Genomic DNA, 22,931 nt, shown 5'->3' on the forward strand with positions numbered 1-22,931 from the left:
GGGGGGTATCAGGTGGAGGAAGGGGCAGCCTAGGACGCTCCATGTTTTTGCTGCGGTGTTGCGTTACTGTTGGAATGGTTCCTGTTCTCGCTGTTGTTGTTTCAATCGGTTTCCGTTACCGAAGTGTCACAGAGTCTGCCATGATCGCGGAGCTCTGGTTTTCCACGGTTTCTAATGATGTTTTCACTTCTATTGAATTCATCTTGACTTTGGAAAGGACCGCAAGCTTGTCATATTATATACCTACGGTAAGGTGCACTATACCTGCCAAACCCAGCCGTACTTTCCTTATTTATTCTTTAGAGTAATCGACGTGCGTGCGTGCGTGCTGGAATTGAGATTACCGGTGGAGAAAAAAAAAAATATATATATATATAAAATATATAAAATTACGTGAAAACGATTAAGGATAAAAAAGGTGGAAGGAAGGGATTTGTCCCTTAAAGCAGGGGTCTGCAATGTTTTCAGGCCAAGGACCCCTTAGTTGAGAGAGAGATGAAGCAGGGACCCCCACATCCTTTCATAGATTCCATATAGTTTCATCGTTTGACAGCACAATCATCAGTGTATTTTGGAATCATGTCAATTTGTGTTTTCAGATATTTAACCACTTGAGCCATCATTACCTAATAAACTTGACCTTTTTGTACTTAGTCTTCTCTTTTTCCCCTCCTACCCCACCAAACCTCACAGAGTGCCGCGCTGTGAGCTTGTAGATCTCACTATTTTTCAATAGCTAAAGTATAAAATAATTAAGGCCCCTCCACCGTGGGCCCTAGTGACTCAGTCCCACGACCCCCCCCCCCCCCCCCCCTCCCTTGTGACGCCCCTGTACCTAGACATAGGTGTTGCCAGTCAAGCCAGAACTGAACCAATAGACCCCTTTCTGGGCCCGCCCCTTTCCCCCCTCCCCCTGAGCGGCAGCCATGATGGAGTTACTGCTGCAGCAGTGTGTGTCTATGTCTATGTCTATGGAGATGGGACTTTTAATGAAATTAGTCTACCAGTCCCATCTCCATGATATTTAGATCTAATTCCTTCGCCAGTTCCATCCGCATGATTTGTAGATCTAATTCTATGAGTCCCATCCACATGATTTGTAGGTCTAATACCATCGCCAGTCCCATCCTTATGATTCGTAGATCTAATTCTATCTGTTCCATCTCAATTATGTTTAGGTGTAATTCCATCGCCAGTTCCATCCAAATGATTTGTAAATCTAATTCTATGAGTCCCATCTCCATGATTTGTAGGTCTAATTCCATCGCCAGTCCCATCCTTATGATTTGTAGATCTAATTCTGTCTGTTCCATCTCAATTATGTTTAGGTCTAATTCCATCGCCAGTTCTATCCGCATGATTTGTTGATCTAATTTTATCAGATCCATCCCAATGATTTTTAGATCTAATTTCACCACCAGTTCTATCCTTATGATTTGTAGATCTAATTCCATCAGTCCCATCTCAATTATGTGTAGGTCTAATTCCATCGCCAGTTCCATCCACATGATTGGTTGATCTAATTCTATATAGTTCCATCCTCATGATTTGTAGATCTAATTCCATCGCCAGTCCCATCCTTATGATTTGTAGATCTAATTCTATCAGTCCCATCTCAATTATGTGAAGGTCAAATTCTATAGCCAGTTCCATCCCCATGATTTGTAAGTCTAATTCAATACAGTCCCATCTCCATATTAATTCCCATGATTTGTAGATCTAATTCCATCACCAGTTCCATCCCCATAATGTGTAGGTACAATTCCATCGCCAGTTTCGTCAGTTTCATCCGCATGATTTGTAGATCTAATTTTATGAGTCCCACCCACATGATTTGTAGGTCTAATACCATCGCCAGTCCCATCCTTATGATTCATAGATCTAATTCTATCTGTTCCATCTCAATTATGTTTAGGTGTAATTCCATCGCCAGTTCCATCCAAATGATTTGTAAATCTAATTCTATGAGTCCCATCTCCATGATTTGTAGGTCTAATTCCATCGCCAGTCCCATCCTTATGATTTGTAGATCTAATTCTATCTGTTCCATCTCAATTATGTTTAGGTCTAATTCCATCGCCAGTTCTATCCGCATGATTTGTAGATCTAATTCTATATAGTTCCATTGTCATGATTTGTAGATCTAATTCCATCACCAGTCCCATCCCCATGATGTGTAGGTCCAATTCTATCGCCAGTTTCATCCGCATGATTTGTAGATCTAATTCTATCAGTCACATCTCAATTATGTTTAGATCTAATTCCATCGCCAGTTCCATCCCCATGATTTGTAGGTCTAATTCGATACAGTCCCATCCACATAATTCATCTGCTTACAATAAATGTGACAAATCTCTGTGAGTATGTATGTATGTATGTATGTATGTAATCCACTTATCTCGAGAAACGTTCGTCCCACCGGCTTCAGATTCGGCACATGAATTAGATCTACAAATCATGTGGATGGAACTAGCAATAGAATTAGACATACAAATGATAGGGATGGGACTGGTGATGGAATTAGATCTACAAATCATAAGGATGGGACTGGCTATGGAATTAGACCAACAAATCATGGGGATGGGATTCATAGAATTAGATCTACAAATCATGCAGATGGAACTGGTGATGGAATTAGACCTACACATGATGGGGATGGGACAGATAGAATTAGATCTACAAATCATGCAGATGGAACTGGTGATGGAATTAGACCTACACTTTATGGGGATGGAACTGGTGATGGAATTAGATCTACAAATCATGGGGATGTGACCCTATGGAATTAGATCTACAAATCATGCGGATGGAACTTGCTATGGAGTTAGACCTACAAATAATTGAGATGGGACTAATAGAATTAGATCTACAAATCATAAGGATGGGACTGGTGATGGTATTAGACCTACAAATCATGTGGATGGGACTCATAGAATTAGATCTACAAATCATGCGGATGAAACTGGCGAAACTGGTGATGGAATTGTACCTACACATTATGGGGATGGAACTGGTGATGGAATTAGATCTACAAATCATGGGAATTAGATCTAAAGAATATGGAGATGGGACTGTATCGAATTAGCTATAGAATTTGACCTTCACATAATTGAGATGGGACTGATAGAATTAGATCTACAAATCATAAGGATGGGACTGGCGATGGAATTAGATCTACAAATCATGAGGATGGAACTATATAGAATTAGATCAACAAATCATGTGGATGGAACTGGCGATGGAATTAGACCTACACATAATTGAGATGGGACTGATGGAATTAGATCTACAAATCATAAGGATAGAACTGGTGGTGAAATTAGATCTAAAAGTCATTGGGATGGATCTGATAAAATTAGATCAACAAATCATGCAGATAGAACTGGCGATGGAATTAGACCTAAACATAATTGAGATGGAACAGACAGAATTAGATCTACAAATCATAAGGATGGGACTGGCGATGGAATTAGACCTACAAATCATGGAGATGGGACTCATAGAATTAGATTTAAAAATCATTTGGATGGAACTGGCGATGGAATTACACCTAAACATAATTGAGATGGAACAGATAGAATTAGATCTACGAATCATAAGGATGGGACTGGCGATGGTATTAGACCTACAAATCATGTGGATGGGACTCATAGAATTAGATCTACAAATCATGCGGATGGAACTGGCGAAGGAATTAGATCTAAATATCATGGAGATGGGACTGGTAATGACTAATTTCATTAAAAGTCCCATCTCCATAGACATAGACACACACTGCTGCAGCAGTAACTCCATCATGGCTGCCGCTCAGGGGGAGGGGGGAAAGGGGCGGGCCCAGAAAGGGGTCTATACAGACACAACAGACACACTGGAGATCCACATTAGTCTTCTGTTATGTCAAAGCCCAACAAATAGCAACAATAGCAATAGGAAAACAGCTTGAATCGCATTGGTACAACACACAGGCAGCAACAACAGCAAAGAAAAGACAAGACACGGTTCCTACCTTGAGCTGTCTTCTACTTGACTTCATCAGTTGTGTAAGTGACAGCCGGGGTCAACCTGTTGAGCCCATGGATAGATAGAGCACTCTAGTTCATCCTTGGATGAAACCCTCCATCTCCAGTCAACAGATTTAACCACAACTGAAATACTCACATTACCAAGGGTTCCCAAACATTTTAAGCTGCGACACCCCAAAAGTATTCATATTTGAACTGGGGACCACCCACCCTGAAAAGCACTTGAAATTGTAGGCATTACATTTTAGTTTAGACTCGGTCATATGAATATTGTAAAAAAATACATATATCTGTTTGCTTAGAATAAGCAGACATTGCAACACTACATGCTAAGCAGCTAACTGTAGGTAGCTAACTCACCTGGAGAACTGAGGCCTAAACTCAGTTTAAAGTTTGCCATGAAGATAATTATCGTCTCTTTCTGTCACACATGCATCTACTCAACTTCCATGAGGTGTATTGTTACATTACAAGTTGTTTATTTCACTTTTTACTTCCAAATATAGCAGAGCTTGTTGTCAAACACTTGTCTGTCTGTTTGCAGTAGGTGGAGAGGCTACCAGAGGGTTTTAAAGAGCCCGCCTGAAGCCTGCTTAGGGAGTGTCTACCAATAACCTGCATTCACAGATCTGCTTACTAGGGAGTATCTGACAATAACACCTTATTGTGTTTCTCAATTTGTCTTTTCTTATGTTTTTTTTTTCCTTTTTAAGACTATAATGCCCTTATGGATGTTGCCCTCCCAAAATGCCTTTTTTTCTATTGATTACTCACACCATGGAGACTTGAGTTCAATAATATGTTTTGTTTTTAAGACAAATAATAATAATAATAATAATATAATAAATTTACCTCCATTGATTCCGTATGGGGACTCAAATGCATTACTAATACCCAGGACCTCCAACGTAAAAAAGACTGTAAAAGGACTTATTTGGGATGTTCCTTCTAGGCACGGTCTTTAACTGTACTTGTACTGTACTACATTTCTATTGTATTGACTATACTTGTACTGTTATCCGTTTTTGTCTAGTAACATTTTCAATCAATCAATCAATCAATTACTCTCCATCCAGGTCCCCATCCGGAATCCATCTGAACTGATTTATCTGCATTATTTTATGATGATACAAACCAAAAAAGTATTCGTGTCAGAACGATCTATGAGGGCATCTTGTTCAGCCCTCCATTTCAGACCATTGTTTCAAAGTGGGGTCCGGGGACCCCCAGGGGTCCTTGGAGGGTTCCAGGGGGTCCCCAGCAAAAGTAACTAGCGTCCCAATCATTTTAACATTATATCCATTTATACATTGGCTATTCAAAAATAGCAGATCTACAAGCTCACAGTATACATCTGCTATTCTTATATTCTTTTTTTATCTGGAAAATATTGGAAAGAATAATATTTCTGATTTATCTTCTGGGGGTCCATGGCACAAAACATTTTCAGCTGGGGGTCCTGGTCAATTTGGGGGTCCTTGACACAAAACAGTTTGAGAAACGCTATAGGTCTAACTGCAAGCAGCAGTTACTCTATACAAACCACCACATGTCACCACAAGGCCCGCTGGTGTCAGATTGATGCGTGAGAGGGCATGTTGTTCCCCGCCCTCCATTTTAGACGGCTGGCTGTGCCCGTGCCACGGTGCCAGGCAGGCAGGCAGCGTCTAACTGCAGGCAGCGCTCCGTTCGCTCACTCTGCAGACACATTGTCTGCGGGCTGCCAGCGGGGCTGGAGATGCCAGCTTTAGGCATGTCAGGCCTTATGGGCATTGGGATTGGGTTTCCCCCCGGCACCCCTTGTCAGAGGATTAGCGCGCGCTGTGATCATCGGGAAACGCAAAACCTTTCCCTCTCTCTCTCTCTCTCTCTCTCTCTCTCTCTCTCTCTCTCTCTCTCTCTCTCTCTCCTTCTCTCCTTCTCTCTCTCTCTCTGCCACCCCCTCCTCCCCCCTCAGTGTTGCTGATGCTCTGCCACGCTCGCATTCCTTTATGCTTCTTTCACACGGCTGGCAAAATATTTTTTTTTTGCTAAATGTGTGGCGGCAGCCTTTATTCTATTCCTCCTCCCTCCCTCCACTCTATCCTCTGCCCTCTCTCTCTCTCTCTCTCTCTCTCTCTCTCTCTCTCTCACAACCACCCCCTCGCACGCGTCCTCTCCGTCTTCGCCTTTTTAGCCGCACCACCTCCACCCACCGTCCCCAGCCCTGTGTCTCTCTGTTTCTCCATCACTTCCTCTTCTCCTCTGCACTGGTGTGCGTGAGTGTGTGCGTGCTTGCGTGCGTGCGTGTGTGGGCGCGCGCATGACGCGTGCGTATGTGTGTTGCGGATGAGCCTGAGCAGCACTGTCTCTTTTCTGAGGAAGGGAAAGAGGGATTATGCTAAGCCCTGACTCGAGGAGAGGAGCGGCCCTTATCTCGCCTGTAGCAGCTCCGCTGCAACCAGAGGGAGAGAGAGAGAGAGAAAGAAATGCCTGGAAGAGAAGAGAAGAGAAGAGAGTGTACAGCCATACGGCCATGTGAAAACACAGCAGGAGGGGGGAGAGAGAGAGAGAGAGAGAGAGAGAGAGAGAGAGAGAGAGAGAGAGAGTCAGTCACAGGGCGAGGTGGGCAGGGCCGTGGCAACATACAACATGTCTGTTTGTTTCCCAACCTTGTCGGCCATGATGTCCGCCAATGTTTTGCAACACGCATGAAGAAGAAGAAGAAAGAGACGCCATTATCTTGAACGCCAGGCAGCCGCTGTTAGTGTGCATGCAAACACTGTGTCTGTTTGTTCCCCTTCCAGTTCCCCTTTTACACCTTCATCTATACTTCCTAAAGGCTTCACTTATTTGGCAAGTCAAATACCAGACATTGTTTCATTGGATTGACAGTATAATCCCCCCCAGGGGTCATTGAGGGGGTTCCAGGGGGTCCCCAGCGAAAGTATAGTTAACATAGCATCACAATCATTCTAACCACTTTATCCATTTTACAGTATATGTTGGTTATTCAAAAAAATAGCAGATCTACAAGCTCACAGCGCCTCACTTCATGTCGCGCTGAGAGCTTGTACATCTGATGTTTCTTGAACCCCAGACAGTCACTGTGTAGACGCATATAAAACACTTTGTCTTTTCCCCCTTTCACCTCCAACTAAGACTTCCTAAAGGCTTCACGTTGCAGTCAAATACCAGACGTTATTTCGTTGGAATGACAGTATAGAATCCCCCAGGTGAGCTAGACCCCCACCCACCCCCACCCAGCCCTCTACACAACCCACTCCCATACAAACTCCTCACCGGGACACTCACAGCCATTGTGCCCGGCCCTCCTCCACCAAACCCCCCCCCCCCTCTTTAGAGTATCTTCAATTACGCCTGCATTATACTCAATTATGGTGGCCCTAATTAAAGTCCCATCCCCTCGTCCATTTCCTGAATGAAACCAGCCCTGAGACAATGGTCCAGGGCTGCATCATGAGAACAAGGCCCTGCACTGTATAAGCCGGCCGCTGGCCTATTCACCTGGCCTAATTACCCTAACCCTTTGGGGGGGGGGGGGGGCTTGCTGGGGGCCCGTGAGCCCCGCTCAAATTTCCCTTCGTCCCTCCTCAGCCGAGGTGGTGGGCGCTCGTCCCGCACCGCAGTATTCGACGGGAAGAAAAGAAAAAAGTGACGTCAGTAGTATAGGCTAAATCGCAAAACAAAGGCAGCTACGGAATGACCTCAGTGTGTTCCAGGGGCGTCAATTGGGTATGGCAGGGGTATGCAGCTGCCATACCCTGGGTCCAGGGGGGGAAAATAATAGTTACTTTTAAATATAAATCCATGAATGTCTCTTTGTCTATCTGTGCTGGTTATTATGTTGTTAAATTACAGTAAAATTAAAACAAATGCAAAATTGTACAAAATAGTCACTTTAACAAGGTATTATAATTATATTCCACACACTTGTATTCTCCCCATTTTGACAGAATGGTATATTCCCACATGCCATGTTTAGCTGCACTTCAACAACCATTCCGGGCTGCCATATCCAGCCCAAGAAACCATAGAAACGGGGGGGGGGGGGGGGGGGGGGAATGTACTTCTTAAACTAAATGTATCATGCCTGTTGGCGCGCATGCAAGACACCAGTCATGTTGCCATACCTAAGCTTTTTTCCTGAACTGACGCCACTGGTGACGTCAGTAGTATAGGCTAAATGGCAACAAAGGCAGCTATAGTATGACTTCAGTGTGTTCCCATTGCACCTGAAAATCTCTCTCCCCGGGTCAGCAACTGCCAAGGCCTTACAAGAACCCACTCAAATAAAAAGCAGGAGATTTACGAGGGGGGGGTTTGGACTTGTTAAAAAGTAACAGATCACTTAGAGGTGGAGGCCCGAGCAGACATTAGCTGTGGATAGTGTTACCCATTTGTTAGTGTTTGTTGTCTGGCCCCATTAACTTCAATGTTGTCGCAAAAGCTTTTGCAGAGGAGAAGAAAAAAAAAACCCACAGCAACAGATTAGCCGGGCACCAATTCTGGTGGAATATAAGCCTCGATAAAACTCCCCTCCTTCTCCTATACCCCCACCTCCCTGCCCCCCAAAAAATAAACGGCACCAACGGAGGACTTGGTATTTGCAATGTACGTCAGAACTTCCAGTATAGGAAGAGTGAGACGTTAAGCCTTTGTTTTGTTATGACTCCAACAAACAGCCCCATGGACTGTAATTCTGCAGCTCAAACAATGCTGTGGATTTCCAAGGCGGTTTTGAGGATGCTTTTGTGTTTTGTCTCGTTTTAGGGGAGGGGGGGAGGAGTTTTGGAACTCCGCAAAATATAGCTACATTATTTAGAACCAGTAGGGGGTCAAATAAACCCCCCCAGAAAAAATAAATAAAACTGGACTGGCTTGAAATTGAACTTGTCATGAAGGCAATCCTTTTCATGAAGAACAGGATTGCCTTAATTGCTTTGAAATTGAACCTTTCATGAAGACATTGAACTTCAGTTGCCACAAACATGGTCTATGTTTAGCAAGAAGCTTGTTTTACTCAGTGTTGCTAGATTTAGCAAGAGAACGAAAAACAAGCACTTACGTTTTACCACTTGAAGTAGTGCTGTATTAATTTGGGGGTCCTTGGAGAACCACTGGTTTACACAGCATTTGGAAGCAAGCCCAAATAAGCACTTAAGAAACAAGCCAACAACCAATATTTACAAGCGACTGTCCAGAAAAACAAGCCCAAAGTCACTTATATCGTCTCTGGTTGGTGGAAACCTCATATGTCCAAAACTGTTACGTTTCAGGATCCAAATTCAAAAGCCTCAAAAGTAGAAGCAGATCTACAGATTCAAGCCTGCAGGTCCGCTTTTAGATGCTTTTGTGCGACTCTGTGGTATGATTGATCACATATATATTTTGGGGTTTTTACAAAAAAACACAGACAGTTAACAAAAGTCAGGATTTCAAATCCGACCGTCGAGTGCTTTCCTTTACTTGAGTCCTGTCGCGACCGAGCGGAAGTAATCGTTCCGTTCAAGGAGCCTCGGAAAAAAAGTCTTTCTGCCTGACTGTGACGTTACAGTAATCACGTTATAATAAGCTGACTGGGCAACAGAGCACAGAGCGGTGGAGGCATCAGGGGTGACCTGGGTGGCTGTGGGGTCAGCAGGGGGCCGGGCTGGGGTACCACTGAGGAGAGGAGAGGAGAGGAGAGGAGAGGAGGGGAGGCCCACAATGCCTCTTTCTTCACTCTTCCTCCTGATCCTATCACTCCATTCCTTGGCCGAGGGGATGAAAGACCGGTTTGTAATTGGAGAGAGAGAGAGAGAGAGAGAAAGAGAGAGAGAGAGAGAGAGAGAGAGAGGGAGAGGGAGAGAGGGAGAGAGGAAGAAGTAATGAGAAAGTAAACGAGAGAGAGAGAGACCAATAGTATAGTTAGGGGGGAAAGTGGAAGTGAAAATTCCTTTTGCTCATTTGAATAAAGTGAAGGACAACCACACCCCATAGTTACATACGTTTATTGCTGTCGGGTGGAAACCTCATATGTCCAAAACTGTTACTTTTCAAACTCAAAAGCATCACAAGCATCAGATCGACAAGCTCAAAAGCTGGTGGATGTGCAACTTTTGAATCTTTTGTGTGTCGCTGTACTGTAGTATGATCAAGTAGGGCGTTCATTTGCAGGCGGGAAAAAAAACACAAAATAGGCAGATAAGAGTTTTCTGCCCGACAGCGATGATTTGATTGACAGTGCATCAACGCTATAGGGCTCCCGGCTGTAATAAGTTGCCTTTGTTAAGCGGGGAGGGGGGAACTGAACACTTTGTCTTGTGCGTTGGGTGTTGGAGGGGGGGTTATAGGAGACAAGGGCCTCAGCCATGACTTATTATGAACTGTGACTTGGCCTTTTGTCCTTTCAGGAGCCGCGGGAGACGGTGATTTGCCCTTTTCTCTCCGTGGTCGGAACAGGACAGGAGTGGATGGGTCCCACGCCGCATGCAGACCGGGACAGGCCAGCCGGCCAGCCGACCAGACGGGCCGGGGGGCTTTCTTTCTCAGGGGCCCCCCTACCCTTCCCCATCAGGCCAGCGAGACACTGGGATGACAGCCAAGGACCAGGATGAAACATCCATCCTGTTATGACACTGCTGCTGTACCAGACACATGCCTGGACACACTCTGCTCCTCCATTAGCTACAGAACATGTATGCACACACATGCGCACGCACGCACGCACACACACACACACACACACACACACACACACACACACACACACACACACACACACACACACACACACACACACACACACACACACACACACACGTTTGGTAGACGGGCGGACGGTGGCGGACGGACAGACAGATAAATTCCCAAAGAAAAGACATGTCATTCACTGCCGCCGCTTTTCCTTTTTTTCCTTCATACATTTAGTGTTTTGTATTTGTTGACGACATGTATTATTGTTTTCTGTTGATGAATTGAATACATACAGTAGGACTACAATGGAAACAAGAGTACACTGGACTTTTTTTGTGTTATCCTTTTAGCCTTAATTTCTTACTGTAACACTTGCGGTTTACATTTTGGACTAATTAAGTATTCAGTCAATCAACATAGACAGACAGACCGACAGATATGGGTGGATATGTGGATGGATGAATGGACAGATGGACGGACGGACAGACAGACATATAGATAGGACAGGTACTGTAGATAGATAAACCATCTGCTATAACACATATTTATGGCACCAGTAAAGTTCAGTTTTTTTTTATGGAGACTATAAGTCAAATATGTCACACGCGGTGGCCCCCTGTGACCTTTGTGAATTATATCGAACCCCATTATTTCTATAGGCTCGTCACTCTTCTGGGGGATGCAAATCTTTATAAAAAATGTCATCCAGCAGGGCTAAAGAACCTGCTGGGATACAATGCTTATTGTAACTACTGTTTAAAACCCCTGGAAGATTTATCAACGTCTCCTCCTGGAAACCCACCATAAATATCGTCTCTGTCTCGGGTGGACAAACCTCATATAATATCCAAAACTGTTACTTTACAGGATTCAAAGCTCAAAACGTGTCGTTTCACGTCGCGTTTCAAGCGTGTACATCTGTAGCCCTGAAACATGACGTCGTTTGGATGGACTTCAACCTGCTGTTGAGCAGTTTAGCCAATTTGCCATGTATGTCTACACAAACATTCAGATTTCAAAAGTAATGTGCTTACTGAAGGCTCACGGATGTCACAATATGGTGCGCTCAAGCAGAATTACCCTTATCTTCCGTATTGTTAAATAAAAATCAAAAATTTAAAATATCTACAGAAAATGTTGACCGATCGGATTAAAATGCTTCTCATTAAACAATACGGAAGATAGCCCTACTGGTAATTCTGCTTGAGTGTACCAAATGGTGACATCCGTGAGCCTTCGGTAACCACGTTATTTTTTAAATCTGAACGTTTGTGTAGATGTTGGTACGTGGCAAATTGGCTAAACTGCTCCTCAACAGGTTGAACCTCATCCATGACGGTTGTGAGATACGACCATCAGGTTTCAGGGCTAGTACATCATCTGCTACTTTTGTGTGAAGCTTTTGAATGATCCAAGTTAGGGCGTACATTTACGGAAAACCACAAAAAGTTAGAATATGGAGACGAGAGGTTTTATTTTGCCCGACAGCGACTTTATGTTCTTTCTCTGTCTTTTCTGGAATTCTGTTTCTTTCTTTCTTTTTCAGGAGGAGGAGGAGGAACGCTGGCCGCTTATCTCTCGTTATCTCCCACGTCGGTGGGATCTCTCGTTCCCTCCCTCGGAGCGTCATAAAACAGAACAATAAAAGGGCTTTTAACCCCCCCCCCCACCCCCCTACCCACCCCCCCCCACCCCCCACACACACACACACACACACACACACACACACACACACACACCCTCTCTGTAGCGACTGTTACACCTGGCCTCCGCAGGGACCATAAATCTTGAAGGGAGAGAGAGAGAGAGAGAGAGAGAGAGAGAGAGAGAGAGAGAGAGAGAGAGAGAGAGAGAGCGCATCAAATGAGGGCCAAAAGCAAACCTCTCGCATTCCCACAAAAGACCCAAGTGGGAATGCAAGGAGGTTTGCTTAAAACAGGGAGGGAGGGAGGGGAGGGAGAGGGGGAGAGGGGGAGATAGGGAGAGTAGCAGGGGACGGGGGGAGGGAGAGGGAGAGAGGGAGTGCAGGTATACAAGGTGGACGAGAGAAGAGAACGAGAGAGGACGGGGTCAGCGAGGACCAAGAGATGGGGAGGAATTAGACAAAGTGCTCAAGCGTGGATGATGGAAAGTGCGCGTGCATGGTGTGTGCGTGCGTGCGTGCGCGTGCGTGAGTGTGCACATGGGTAAAGGCACATGAAGTGAGGTTAAAATAGCCGTGTAAAAGAAAGCTGATAAAGGGAAAACTATTATGCCTGCCTATACTGTGCAGCCCTTTGTTCAACTCTGTTGTTTTGAAACGTGCTCTATGAATACAGTTGTATTGAATCAAAGCGGGGGTCTTCAACGTTTTCAGGCCAAGGGCCCCTTAGTTGAGAGAGAGATGAAGCAGGGACCCTCACAACCTTTTCATAATGTAATTGTTTGACAGCACAATCATCAGTGTATTTTGGATTCATGCATGTCAATTTGTGTTTTCAGATATTTAACCACTTGAACCATCAATACTTAATAAACTTGACCTTTCACTGTGTACTGTGTAGTGTGTACTAAGTCTGCACTTTTCCCCCTCTACAACAAACACCACCTTTGCCGAAAATAGCCGATCTACAAGCTCACAACACTTGTAGATCTGCTATTTTTGGCTAAAGTTCTCAGAATATGGACGCAATAGGATTCAAGTGGTTGATATAAAAAAGGAGAAAAAATCATCACACAAAGATTTGGAGAACCCCCTGTAGTAACTCTGAGGACCCCCTAGGGGTCCCGAACCCCCTGTTGAAGACCCTTGGTTTAAGGAAATCGATTTAGGATCCCATCCTGAAACACATCTTTATACTTCTTAAAGGACCACTTCACCCATCTTCAACCTTCATAATGGTCCTCACTATAATGCTCATTATAATATGGTGCAATTTTTTTCTACTCAGTAAAACAGCTCCATCAAGAGTACCATTTACAAAACATGTTTAACCCATTCAGAACGGGTACACATTATTGTGTATCATTATTTTATGCTTTAACTATTGAAAAATAGCAGATATACAAGCTCACAGCGCGGCACCGAGTGCTGCGCTGTGAGCTTGTTGATCTACTATTTTTGAAAAATCTTGAAAATTTGAATTTTGACCCGATTCTATAAGTGTCTTTTGAATCCTTCTAAGGTTTTTTGAAAAACCTATGTTTCTATGTCAGCAATCTGGCCAGCCATCGTCAAAGAAAAGGTCCTTTTCACTTACAGTAAATGGAGCTCAGTTAGTCTGTTAAGAGACTACTATGTCAGTGGTTCTCAAACCTTTTCATGTGAAGGATCCCCAAACTGATATTTATTTGGCCACGGACCCCCCATCTCAAAATATTTAGTTCCAGGGACCACCCAGAAGCAAAATTTGAGTTACAGACGTTCGCTTTGAAAATACATATATTCAAAGATCTGCACACATTTTCACGACTTTTTCAAAAATAGCAGATCTACAAGCTCGCAGAGCGGCACTCGGTGCCGCACTGTGAGCTTGTATATCTGCTATTTTTCACTGTTTAAAACATTCAATAATTCTAGGCCTAAATGGGTGTTAAGATCCACTTTCCCCCTGTAGACCTACATTAGGTCCACTTGTTGTTTTGTGTTTTGTAGGTTGTGTGTGTGTTTAATTTCTACTCCCATACATCCAGTATACTGGTGCGCAGACTGTGCACCCATCACGTATGCGCTTGCGCACACACGTTTGTTTGTTTTCCAGTTCTGTTGAGTTCACTAATCTACCCATGCTATCAGGTCAAACTCTTAAAAAAAGAGATGAGGGGAGCAACAATTACCTCTGAAACTATACAGTCTTGTCAAGTGGAGGGATGGGGAAGACAACGTTGATGGGGAAGGCAAAGTTAGACAGCCTGAGAAAGACACCACACAGGGGGTCCACTCCTGGGCCTGGATGAGAGAGAGAGAGAGAGAGAGAGAGAGAGAGAGAGAGAGAGAGAGAGAGAGAGAGAGAGAAAGAAAGAAGAGTAGAGAGAAGGTAATTACAGTTTTTTTCGATTGCTAAAACACAAAAAACTAAAATTAAGCACAATTTTCACAACCTTTACTTCTGTCCCCAATCGCTTGACTCAATTTGTTACTACTTTAGATTTCCTTATCATATTAGACTCTGACTTTCCTTCTTTACACTTCCCTTGTTGTCAAAACACAACACACAATTTTCAGGTTTGCACACACTTCTCACATAAAATCTCAAAGCATCAATCCACAACACACAAATATTCAAATCTCTAAACTTTCGGGTTTGGCGAGCAATTTTCCATGGAGGAGGCTGGCTAGTGGAGATGTGGGTTTTGAGGCCTGTTAGGGCTTCATGCGGCACTCTAGGCCAGGGGTTCCCGAACCTTTTTGTCTCAGGGCACCCCATGAATATTTCTTTTAAACTGAGGCACCCCTACATTATAATTTTCACTCCCAGCACCTTATATTTATAGCATATCGTCGTTGTCGGGTGGAAACCTTGTACGGTACAGCATGTCCAAAACCGTTCGTTTTGTATTCATCATCTAAAAAATGTACTGAACTAGTGAAAACAGCAGATCTACAAGCACACAACGCCTCGCATCGCAAGGCATGCTTATAGATCAGCTGTTTTCACTAGTTTTGTGCGACGGTCTTGTATGATGAAGCAGGGCTTTGCTTTACCAAAAGACACACACATTTGAAACTTGGAGATACAAAGTTTCTGCCCGACAGTGACGATATTTTAGTGATTATGTTGCAAGGAAAACTAAATATTTTTTCAAGTGTCCAAATAAATTCCAAGTTTGGGGGTAAACGTTTAGACCTACAGTCAATAAAATGTTATGTCTGCATATTTGTGTGCTGTTTTATGTTTGTCTATGAGAGAAGTGGGCATACACTGGGTCATTTTACAAAAAGGGAATTGGTTCATTTACCAGAGTAATTGTCATTCATTCAGTGTTTTCCATTTCTATAATTGTGTTTTCAATTTTGCTCTTCAGTGTTTTGTACATGCTTGGTAGTGTTCAACCAAAAGCTTATTGTGTTTATTCAATGAATGGTATGTGTGTGTCATGTGAAAATATGTCTGTTTACCAAATGAAAACACGAGTTCCATTTTGTGAACATGTTAAGAGATTTGATGGCAAAGAGTTGTTTTGCAAAGGGATGCCAGGGTTTAGCAATTTGTGTGTGATGTTTGGAGTTTAGTGTGTGCAGTTTTGAAAAGAACGTACAGTTTTGAAAAATGTGTTTTAGCAATCGAAAAAAACGGTATTTTCAGACTCTCACCTGCGACAAGAGCCGGTGTAGTCATCGAGTCAGGGGCGTCACAAGGGGGGGGGGGGGGGGGGGGGGGGGGTGGGAGTGGGACTGAGTTACTAGGGCCCAAGGTGGAGGGGCCTTAATTATTTTATACTTTAACTATTAGGAGGAGGAGATCTGACTCAAAGACAGACTGACCCGCACACTGCCGCTTGTCCGTTTCAGAGAATTTCTCTGAACTCTCAATTAGGGAGTAGGACATTATGATATAATTGTTGATTTGTTGATTTCTTTGTATTATTTGTGGCATGACTGTTATTCCTTGTATTGTTGTTTATTATTGTTTTATCTTACAATGATACTATAAGGACATCATAAGACACTGTACTTTTAACTAGGTCACATGACCGGTAACAGCTGTTTTAAATGATTGATCACTGTTTCTGATTGGTTGGTGGTACCAGTGGAAATGCTTATAGTGATTGTCAGCCACTGTGAAAATAGCTTGAGAAAGGTCTGGTGACCGAAACGTTGCTTTAATAAATTCTCTGAAACGGACAAGCGGCAGTGTGCGGGTCAGTCTGTCTTTGAGTCAGATCTCCTCCTCCTAATGTTTCGTTACCAACGCACCTGCTAAGAGAGGAACTGGGTGTGCGCAAGCCTTCCCTTCAAATACTTTAACTATTGAAAAATAGCAGATATAATAGCAGATATAAAAGTTCAGCTTGTAGATCCGCTATTTTTGAAAAGTCCTGAAAATGGGTGCAAATCTTTGAATATATATGTACATATATATGAACATATGTACACTGTAAAAAATGACAGTACATTTTACGGTAATATACTGTAAAACAACGACGGTAAAAATCTGTAAATTGAAATAAAGTGAATCACTGTACATGTGACGGTGATAAACCTTAAACATCTTTACAAGAAATAACTTAAAATTTTAGGGTAAAACATATGTTAAATTAACAGTCTTTGGCTGTCATAAGTGTTAATGACCTTATTAATAACGGTGAAACACCGTTATGTGAATGACAAACTAATACAGTAAATTTCACCATACAATTTAGTTTAAATAATGTTTTTTGTCAGTAAAATATATTGATGATCTTAATAATACGGTAAAAAAACATATTGTATTTTAAAAAATAAAACATTTTATTTTACGGTAAGAATCTGTAAAATGTATAGTTTATATTAGTAAATACTATGGTAATAGTTTGCAAAACGATTAACTGAAAACTGAAAATTGCAAATACAGTGAATAACCATATTTTTTACAGTGAAAATCCATAAAAAGGAAGTAACACAGAAACATGTTTATTTCACGGTAAATAATTGTTTTTTTTAAATATTTCTTTTAACAATAAAATTGTCAATGACATTTTCTACTACAGTGAAACACCGTTATATGAATGACAAATTAATACAGTAAATTTCACCATACAATTTAGTTTAAATAATGTTTTTTGTCAGTAAAATATATTGATGATCTTAATAATACGGTAAAAAAACATATTGTATTTTAAAAAATAAAACATTTTATTTTACGGTAAGAATCTGTAAAATGTATAGTTTATATTGGTAAATTCTATGGTAATAGTTTGCACAACGATTAACTGAAAACTGAAAATTGCAAATACAGTGAATAACCTTATTTTTTACAGTGAAAATCCATAAAAAGGAAGTAACACAGAAACATGTTTATTTCACGGTAAACAATTGTTTTTTTTTAATATTTATTTTAACAATAAAATTGTCACTGACATTTTCTACTACAGTGAAACACCGTTATGTGAATGACAAACTAATACAGTAAATTTCACCATACAATTTAGTTTAAATAATGTTTTTTGTCAGTAAAATATATTGATGATCTTAATAATACGGTAAAAAAACATATTGTATTTTAAAAAATGAAACATTTTATTTTACGGTAAGAATCTGTAAAATGTATAGTTTATATTAGTAAATACTATGGTAATAGTTTGCAAAACGATTAACTGAAAACTGAAAATTGCAAATTCAGTGAATAACCATATTTTTTACAGTGAAAATCCATAAAAAGGATGTAACACAGAAACATGTTTATTTCACGGTAAATAATTGTTTTTTTAAATATTTCTTTTAACAATAAAATTGTCACTGACATTTTCTACTACAGTGAAACACCGTTATATGAATGACAAATTAATGCAGTAAATTTCACCATACGATTTTGTTTAAATAATGTTTTTTGTCACTAAAATATATTGATGATCTTAATAATACGGTAAAAAAACATATTGTATTTTAAAACATAAAACATTTTATTTTACGGTAAGAATCTGTAAAATGTATAGTTTATATTGGTAAATTCTATGGTAATAGTTTGCACAACGATTAACTGAAAACTGAAAATTGCAAATACAGTGAATAACCAAATTTTTTACAGTGAAAATCCATAAAAAGGAAGTAACACAGAAACATGTTTATTTCACGGTAAACAATTGTTTTTTTTAAATATTTATTTTAACAATAAAATTGTCACTGACATTTTCTACTACAGTGAAACACCGTTATATGAATGACAAACTAATACAGTAAATTTCACAAAAACATTTTGTTTAAATAATGTTTTTTGTCAGTAATATGTATTGATGCTCTTATTAATACGGTGAAAAACCATATTGTATTTTAAAACAGAAAATGTTTTATTTTACAGTAAGAATCAGTCAAATTAACAGAGATATATACCTTGGTAATAGTTTGCAAAACAATTAACTGAAAACTGAAAATTGCAAAGATAGTCAATTACCATACATTTTACATTGAAAATCCACAAAAAGGAAATAACACAGGAAAATGTTTATTTTACAGTAAATAAGTATTTTAAAAATATATCTCTTTTAACAATAAAAGTGTCAATGACTTTTTCTCTTACAGTGAAACTCCATAATATATATAACAAAGTAATCCATTAAATTTCACCATGTAATGTTGTTTAAATAATGTTTTTTGTCCATAAAATGTATTGATGCTGTCAGTAATACGGTGAAAAACCATATTGTTTTTTTTAAAAGAAAACATTTTATTTTATGGTAAGAATCTGTAAAATTAATAGTTTATATTGGTAAATACTATGGTAGTAGTTTGCAAAATGATTAACTGAAAACACTAGCGCATGCTTTTGGGCTTTTGTGTAATAGTATAGCTGCTTGTGGGGGTGTTACAGGCAGCTAGGGTGTAGCTGGTGGTTGCTTTGGGAGTAGTTCTTAGTACCTTGTTCTTGCAGGTTTTCAAAGGTCACATTATTGCGACCGAAGGTCTCAGTATAGCCTATGTAAACCGACACATCCTGTCAGTTGGTCAGCGATTCCGCAATTCCGTAATACCTCAATGTCTATAGCTGACCTCAATGCCTATGGCTGATCTGCCCATATATGGAGGCTGACTTGCCCATATACAGTATAGAGATCCCTGATGTCATCCTGCCCATATTGTATATGGAGGCCTACCTGTCCATATATTGAGATCCCAATGTCATGGAAATATGTAGCTGACCAACACTGACATCAACAACTCTACATCACCCGGATACCATAATTGGCAATGGCTGACTCATTCTGTGTGTCAATTTATCCAATATGCCCCTATCTCCATATAAATGGATCTCCATATATATGGGTATCAGGGATCTCCACATATGGGTAAGTGGTCCAATATATATGAGGTTAAAATAAAATACATGTCCACATATGGGTATTCCCATGATGATGCCCTGTTGGGGGCGTATCCATATGGCCATGACAGATGGTACAGGGCAAAGTCACTTTTCGCCCTTATGCGTCTTACTGTTTTCATAGTTACTGTGGTGAGAGAATTGTTTTAGATTTTTTTCTACTGGTAGCCAGCCTACTCATACCAGTAGAACAATTCAAAAACACAATACTCTTACTCTGAACACACCAAATCACTGTACGTCGGTCTGAATGTACGTATATGCAAACCAAGTACTTTGCAAACCGTTCAACCCCCTGAAAGGGAGTGCAGTGCCAGGCCTCGAGTTGGTCAGAAGAACCGCCTCAAAAGACTCTGGCCAGCCTCTGCCAGTGGACCATGAGTCCCCTCACCTGTGCAATTTCCAGGCTCTGTCTGAACCAATTGATTGCCATGGCAACTCCAACGATTCTCCTCACCTGCCATTTGATTACTTCAATCCACTCTCCAAAGTCAGTTTGCACTCTTCACACAATCTCCACATAACAGACCACTCTACAGTTTAGTCATTTAGCAGACGCTCTTGTTCCAGAGTGACGTACAATAAGCAAGGTAATAGGCCTACATCAATACAATAAGCAAGGTTATACATCCGTACTGATGCACATCAAATGCATACAAACTATATCGATCTAGACAAAAATAATGTAGGTAGGCGGAGCACCTAGTCAGTAAAAAAGCTTTGAATAAATTGCTATGTAGCTTTCATGTATGGTCATTGGGGGGTAGGTGAGCTACAGTAAGTGTTATGGGTCTTAAGGTCACAGCAGAAGGGAATGGTCTGTTCTTTGTGCAACGGGTGGGGGGATCTCGCTTTTGCGAACGCCCATCATTTCAACCGGAGGGTTAGCGACTCACTCCACGGAGGTTAAGGTTAGGGTGAGGGTTAGAGTTGAGTGTCGAAAAGATGACATGTACAGTAGTAACAGCGACACGCTCCCGCAACGGGGAGTCTATTTCACAGTTTGGGGGCCAGGAGGGCAAATAAATTGTCTAGGACGAGTGGCTTTTTGTCCTGGGGTCTTTAGCAAGGGTTCTAATAGCATCTTGGCCCGACTGTTACACTGTGACCAGATTGGATTTGTGTGTTCAGACTGATTTTAACAACTTCAACCCAAAGCCGCCCTGCGTACCCTGTGAACCCATTTTCTGCCATGCTGTGAGATGGCAGAATATATTGCCTTGCTTCCTTGTTCCTGCACACTTTCCACTGAATGTTGCTGGGCATTTCTTCTGTAGTGTAAAGCTTATTCTGAACTATTATTTTATTTTCATTACATGACCTAAAGGGACAAGGACAGAGGGGTCTTGAAATCTTCAAATATGACCATAAAAGGGACACAAACAGTGGGTACTCTGATGGGAACCATTGGGTATTACATAACAGAGTAGGCCGGTAACTAATATTCTAGTAGTTACAAGATCAAGGCGCACATCGGCAGGGCACATGGTATCTCTGAATCTACTTGGATTTAAATCCTGGCATATATGTATGTAAAGCGGCAAGCCTTAATGTAGTGATCAGCCATGTGTCATCAACAATCAGTATACAGAAGGTACAGTGGCCTAGGTCACTAGGGCAACCATGGGCCTTAATGGACCCTTACCTTTGTATTATTACCCTGTGAATAATGATAATAATGGTGAGGTTCTGTTTGTGGTTGGTTATATGAAGTGCGGTTCTCTTGGTGTTGTACTTGGCTGCACAGTTTACAGGCCAGGAGTTAACAGTATAAAGCATCACACAGTATATGAGGGACCCATCCACATGTATGCCACAATATCACACTACCTATTTGTTCCATTACACTGAGTTACAGACCTGTAAGTGTCCAATTGGTTCCATACTCTCAGATTGTAGACCATTAAGGGTCCATTTGGTTCCATTTGAACACACTTGTAGAGGAGGGTCCATTACCATTTGTACACTCAGAGTTACAGACCAGGTAAGGGTCCATTTGGTTCCATTTGAACATCTGAGTTACAAACCCGTAATGGTTCATTTGCTTCCATTTGGTCAATACAAATGACTGAAGAACCAAAGTGCAGATATTGTAGCTGAGTAGATGGCCAAACAGTCTAGGAGGTGCTATTATTGGACCCCTCATTGATTACAGAATCCTTGTTTGGTATTGCGATGCCCCAGCAGTTGCCGCCACCTAAACGATCATCACCACGAAAGCATGGGGTGGCTCAAAGTAGCTGACAGAGTGCAGCATCTTGCAATGGGCCTGGTGTACAAGGTACCCATGTCTGACAAACGACTTCCTAAAGGTTAAAGATGTCCACGATCAAAACACCAGAGGCAGCTCCACTAATCATGTTCAACGTAGATTTAACACTAAACAAGGCTCTAATTTGTTCTCGTGCTATACCACCAACACATGGAACGCCCTACCACAGGCCCTAAAGGTTAAAGATGTCCACGATCAAAACACCAGAGGCAGCTCCACTAATCATGTTCAACGTAGATTTAACACTAAACAAGGCTCTAATTTGTTCTCGTGCTATACCACCAACACATGGAACGCCCTACCACAGGCCTTAAAGGATAGCAAATCCCTAGCCTCCTTCAAAATTGGTATGAAAAGTCACCTTCAGGTGGCTGCTACTCAAGACTTGTAAATAGACTAAGCCCCCAGAGTCCATTATGTTTCATTTGTACACTCTGGGTTTAAGTAACACTGAGGATGATACAGAACAGATTGGGATCTCAGGTATTAAAAAATAGGGGTCTGTGGCCAAATGCTGTGGATCTCAAAGTGGATTCCAGGGACTCATTAAGGGGGGGGGGGGGGGGGGTCTAAAATTACTTGCACGTCTGTAACACTCGCAGTGTATAAATGGAACCAAATGTATTCTAACAGGGTTCATTTGGTTCCATTTGTACATTGCCAGAATTAAGGGGAGACCTTAAAATGTGAAAGTTTGAGAAACACTGGCCTAATGCATCCTTGAAATGAAAAAGGTTGAGAATCACGGCATGGCACACACATTAAGGAGTAAGAATAATATACATTGTATAAATTTGATTGCAAACTCACAATGAGATAGCCCGGTCTGTAACTCTACAAGAGTTATAGGGGTCCTTGCAAATAAAACATCTGAGAACCACTAGTACTAGTTGGACTCATAGGCATAATGTCATAGTGTCGTTCGTTGTAAATCAGTGTCATACATATTGTGAAGAAAACCTGGAG

This window comes from Nannobrachium achirus (genome assembly GCF_963921795.1).
Source record: "Nannobrachium achirus genome assembly, chromosome: 1".
NCBI lineage: Eukaryota > Metazoa > Chordata > Actinopteri > Myctophiformes > Myctophidae > Nannobrachium > Nannobrachium achirus.